Here is a 6,000-nt window from a genome sequence, read left to right as displayed (position 1 = left end):
AAATATCCCTTGAGAATGCCAGGAAAACTTTGAGAATTATGTTTAAGATACAAATAGGGTCTGATTCATCAGATATCCTGGTGTCTCTTCCTGTTCTATATTTCTCAGGGACTTCTTTATCATTCAGGATTACTCTACCATGCTACTTTCTTCATCACATAGAAGAGTATTTCCTGTGCTTTTATCCTCATTAGATTACAGTATGTACTTGAGATAATAGAAGTGAAGATGGAATAAAAGCTGTTAAAATAATATTCAAATTATATAAATAATATTACTAAGGTGCACTCATGATTTTAACTATAATCCTCTGCAATGACAAAAAATTCCCATAGGTTTATGAAACTAAGTAATTTCTTATATTTGACTAGCTATATTCTACTTATCCACTGTCTTCATGATCTTCTAAACACTTTTAAGAAAAAAAAAACTGAACAACTTCAGGTAAGGCTTCACATGATCATTATTTAACATCTGATTGCTGTCATAAGGCACATGTCTATTTCAGAGTAGTGGTTGCCATACAATATCGAATCTACAAAACATCCTAGTTCATTAGTTTTGGCCAAGAGAAAGACTTGGTTCATTAGTCAGAGGAATTAACTCATCCATCATGCACAGTAATGTGAAAACTGGACCTCAACTGCCATTCTTTCTTTTACAAATGATCATTTCCCCTCTGATGTTCTCTACCCTATATTGATAAACCATTTGTTTTTCTTTTTACACTATCTCACAGTTGATTCATGTAGAGCTTCATTCTTTTTACAGTACAATTTGCTTTTTAAATAGAAATGACTTTTATGAAATACAAAAGTACTTGCTACCTTATTGATATATTACATATTAGAGCTATAGAATGTAATGAATTACATATTATTACTTTTTTACAAGAAAGCATATTCTACTTACTACTAGTTACTGCTTACTACTTCTAGTTACAAATGCTTACTACTTACATACTAAACACTTTTTATTGCACTGGAACTTCTCTCAACTTTTAATTAAAAGGATAGACATTATTCCATTCCATATAAATGAGAACAACCTTCTTAAGCCTCTCTTTACTCAGCCTTACACATCATAGTTGTAGAAAAGTACATATAGAACCCCCATAATATCTGCATATCGCAAATGTTCAAAATTTCAAATATTGACTAAAATATTCATCATTATTTCCCTGTAAAATAATACCAGTAAATACTTCTTATAGGAAAATAAAAAATGCAGAAACTGCAATGAAGAATATCGACAGTCAGGATGATTCATTCAAGTTAACAATCTTTCCACTTTACGATGGAGTGAAAGCCACAAATATTCGGTAGAAATGGACTTTGAGTACCCGTTAACCAAACTGTTTTTCACTTTCAGTATAGTATTCAATAAATTACATGAAATGGTCAACACTTCATTAAAAAATAGACTTTTTGTTAGATGATTTCGCCCAATTGTAGGCTCATATAAGAATTTTGAGTATGTTTAACGTAGGCTAGGCTAAGCTATATAGTTGAGTATGTTAGGTCTACTAAATGCATTTGTAATTTATGATATTCTCAACTTACAATGGATTTATCAGAGTGAAGCTCCACTGTAAGTTGAGGAGCATCTATTTATCAAGAGATAAGCATTAACATTTTAATGTTTCTGTCTTTACTTTGTAGGAAGATGTGCTGTCCTCAGCTGTCTATATTTTAACACATAGAAATCCATGTCTATGTCTTACTATCAGTGTAAGCAGATATATAAGAGGGTTTATCAGGAATACTCTGATAGCAAGTGCATGATTCAGAAAATAGCCTAGTCTGCTTACTCCCAGGGTACTCCCTGCTCTTCCCTCTGCACAACATTCTCCAAGGATATTTCAATGCTATTTAATAAATCCATATGACTTTTCTATTTTTATGAATTTGATCTTAGATGAAGCTATCTTTTTTTTTTTAAAAAGAAAGGGTTCTAAGTAGATATACTTTTCTACTTATCAGTTATATATAAAATTGATATTTCCTACTTCGAATAGGAATGCCTTAGAAGTTCTGCTTCCATTCCTTTCGAAGGACTTGGTTCCAGGTGATTTTTTAGTTTTTTTTTCTATGAAGATTTTCATCCATAAAGATAAGTGTCATTATCCATACTTAACTGGTAATTAGAATGTCTAATCAACACCATGGATTATGGTGAGGGAAGTAGACTGACTGTGAAGTTTTATTTATTGCATCATTTAAAAAATATTGTAAAACCTTTCTAGTGAGCTTGAAAGTGATGGCTATATCTGATTTTCTTTTCTCCCTTTCTTTCTTTTCCAGGTCTGACAATGTATCTTAAACTTTGGGGAAGCAAAATAAATATTTGTTAAATGGAATTTAATAATTTTTATACAGGCAATTTTATTTGTCAAATTCACAATAAAATTAAAACACAACCCAATATTTTTATTTCTATTTTGCAAGTCATTTGTAAATAAGACTAAAATAAAGAAGTTGACACAATGAAATTTAAATAAAATCAACTTACTTTGCTATTGTTTGAAAATGTTTTTATTTTTAACTCCAATTTATTCATAAAATTTTCAGTGCACAGAAATCAGAAAGTTAAAAAGAGCATATATGCTGCTTATCCATTTAAATATAAAATTTGACTTTGATGCTTAAGAAAATGGCATATTTTAATTAAACAAGATTGTCCACAAAAGGATGCCTAAAATAAAGAAATTACAAATGTTTGAGGTATCCCAATGAATATCCCAATTACCCTGATTTGATCATTACATATTTTATGTATATTATGTTTGTTTAGAGTAAATTTAGACTATAGATATAAAATATATATAAAATATGTTAATATATGATATATATAATGTATATGTATACACATCACATGTACTCCATTAATATGTAGAGTAATTTGTATCAATTAAAAAATAAAAATATAAGAAAAATGCCTCAAAGAACTTGAACCAACTTTCTAAAAATGTACGTATATTTATTAGTTAACTTCAGTGCTTCTCAAGGCTGGGCACCATGGCTCACACCTGTAATCCCAGCACTTTAGGAGGCCTTGGTGAGAGAATTGCATGAGCCTAGGAGTTCGAGACCAGCCTGGGGAAAATGGTGAAAAAACACAAAAATTAGATGGGTGTGGTGGCACATGCTGTGGTCCCAACTACTTGGGAGGCTGAGGTCAGAGGATCACTTGAGCCTGGGATGTCGAAGCTTCAGTGAGCCGTGATTGTGCCACTGCACTCCAGCTTGGGTGACAGAATGAGTCACTGTCTCAAAAAAAAAAAAAAAAAAAAAAAAAAAAAAAAAAAAAATTCAAATACTGCTATTTCTTTTTTTTTTCTTTTTCTTTTTTTTTTTTTTTGAGACGGAGTCTCGCTCTGTCGCCCAGGCTGAAGTGCAGTGGCCGGATCTCAGCTCACTGCAAGCTCCGCCTCCCGGGTTCACGCCATTCTCCTGCCTCAGCCTCCCACGTAGCTGGGACTACAGGCGCCCGCCACCTCGCCCGGCTAGTTTTTTGTATTTTTTAGTAGAGACGGGGTTTCACCGTGTTAGCCAGAATGGACTCGATCTCCTGACCTCGTGATCCGCCCGTCTCGGCCTCCCAAAGTGCTGGGATTACAGGCTTGAGCCACCGCGCCCGGCTGCTATTTCAATATATTCAACTCTAGCTTCTTTTATTTCTTGTTTTCCCACATTCTCACCTTCTCTTTGGCATTAACTCCTCTCTAACTTTTGATGTATAGGGATTATTGTAATGCCAATCTCAATAATTTCACTTAATTTGAATTGATATTTCAGTCTAATCTATTCTGCAAAATAATACTTTTCCTTAAGAGTCCACATAGCTGTTTTTCTTCTTTCTTCTTTTGCTTTATTAAATATATTTATTCTCTGGATTGCATTTTTAGACACCAGGAGAGTAAAGATGTATCACAACTTCATGAAGAGTCTTTGAGGTGATAAAAATCATCACATCCCCCCAATGTATCACAAAATAATGAAACGTCTTCACTTATAGCTATTGTACAGAGTTAAATAACTTTCATATTAAATGTGTTTTTTCTGTGAGTTATTATTTTTAAAACAATACATTTCTTTCCATTTTTATTTTTCCCTAGGCTTTGAATATATTCACACTGTTTACAAAGTTAAACCAAAATATATTATTTACCTCATATTTAAATATAATAAAATTTACTCTCAATCCTTATTTAGTAATGACAAATATAAGAGGTACATTTATAGAAATATTAGACGTATTTATAAAATCGATGTAGGAAATAGAATCATTAGGCTTAAAATAAACTGCTAATTCAAAATGGACTGTAGCTTAAGGCATTAGAATTTTTCCACTTTTAAAATTGATCGGAGGTTATCTCAGGCAATTTAATTCCCTGGGAATTTAAAATCCTGGATGTGGTATTTGTCAAGCAGCTCAGAGTGTCTGCAGTTTTCTCTCTATCAAATCAAAAGGGCATTACTGCTATTCTTTGTTTGAGGAGTGCATGCCTTCTTGGATTTTTATTGTTCTCAAGGCTATATTGTTGATTCTGCTGTCATAAAGTACTCTGATACATGGGCACTGCAATTCATAAATTAATAAATAATAATGCTCGTCTAACCACAGGCACCAAGGCTTCTCTGCAGCATTTGTTTCCTAGAGTGTGTTTAGCACCCTCTTTCCATTATTTCAGATGCTGTTTTAATTAAGTGGCAGATATTAAAAGGCAGTTGATTTTCCAGGGTGATGGCAAGGTTCCCTATCTATAAGCATTTGATTCTAGAATTACAAACTGACTGCCATTTGAACCTGTACCAAAAGAAAGCAAAAACTGATGCAATTACCTAAAAAGGAGATGCTGACTGTTCTCAGCATTGCATCTGTGACAAGGATAAGACAGACTTAATGCATTCTCTTTCACAGCCATCACTTGATATACAAACTTTTTCATTACATTCTATCAACAAAATAAGAAGATAACAGGCTCATGTTTGGGTATCAAATGTGACTAGCAATCCAAAGTCTTGATTGTAGTGGTTGGTTGCATTGCTATTGAAATAATTTCACTGAACTTTGCAACATTAGGCAGAATCTCTAATGATTTTCTTTTCAAAATTACTGTAGAAGCAGAGATATTCTTGGGCATTGACCATTGCTAACTTAACTTCTCATGTATATCCATCTGACTGATGTTGGCAAAAGTAATTTGAAAATTGCAGGGCATCATTTCCAATCAAAATAAAACAGCATGTCATATTGTGGAGAACAATGAATGTAAAAGTATAATATTTTCCATCTTTAAGTTAGGCCGATATTACATGTAATTCAAGAGATGGCACTAATCTGTTCATAATCATGTGGCAATCATAAGCAAGAAAATATTTGTTTTACATAGGTACGCCAAAGGAGAAAGTAGCTGTGTTTCATTAGAGTAAGTGATGTGATCAAAACTATATCTTTCTCAATTCTAAAATAAATTAAGAGTTTATCTTCAAGATTTAGGTAAAATAACTATATAATAGAAGTACCTTGGTGAATCAAAGCAGTACAATACTTATGCTTGCCATTTACTTAAAAAAAAAGAAACAGATAGTCTTCATAATTGTTCCATGCCTAAGGAATAATAGTTGATATCTACATGATTGTTTCAATTCAGTGATACTTTTATTTCTAATAACCTTTCCACCTGTTATAATTTAAAAATGCTTATGCTGTTCCAAAGTTTTTGTTTGTATGTCCCCATCACCCCCTAAAATATATGCACATATTTGCCTGTTACTTTTAGTGTTTTATAAGTTTTGATCTATAGAGTTTACTCTAAAGTAGAATGTGATCAATATGAAACAAAACTTATATTTTCCATATGGCAAACCATATGTCTACATACCATGTATTCAAAAAACCTAACATTAACCTATAGGTTTCTGATGGACCTTTGTAACATACTAAAACATTGTGCATAAGTGTGTCGCTTTTGGAATTTTCTATTCTGTTTAATTT

The sequence above is a fragment of the Rhinopithecus roxellana genome, chromosome 3 (assembly GCF_007565055.1).
Source record: "Rhinopithecus roxellana isolate Shanxi Qingling chromosome 3, ASM756505v1, whole genome shotgun sequence".
Lineage (NCBI taxonomy): Eukaryota > Metazoa > Chordata > Mammalia > Primates > Cercopithecidae > Rhinopithecus > Rhinopithecus roxellana.
This window is presented reverse-complemented; position numbering follows the sequence as displayed.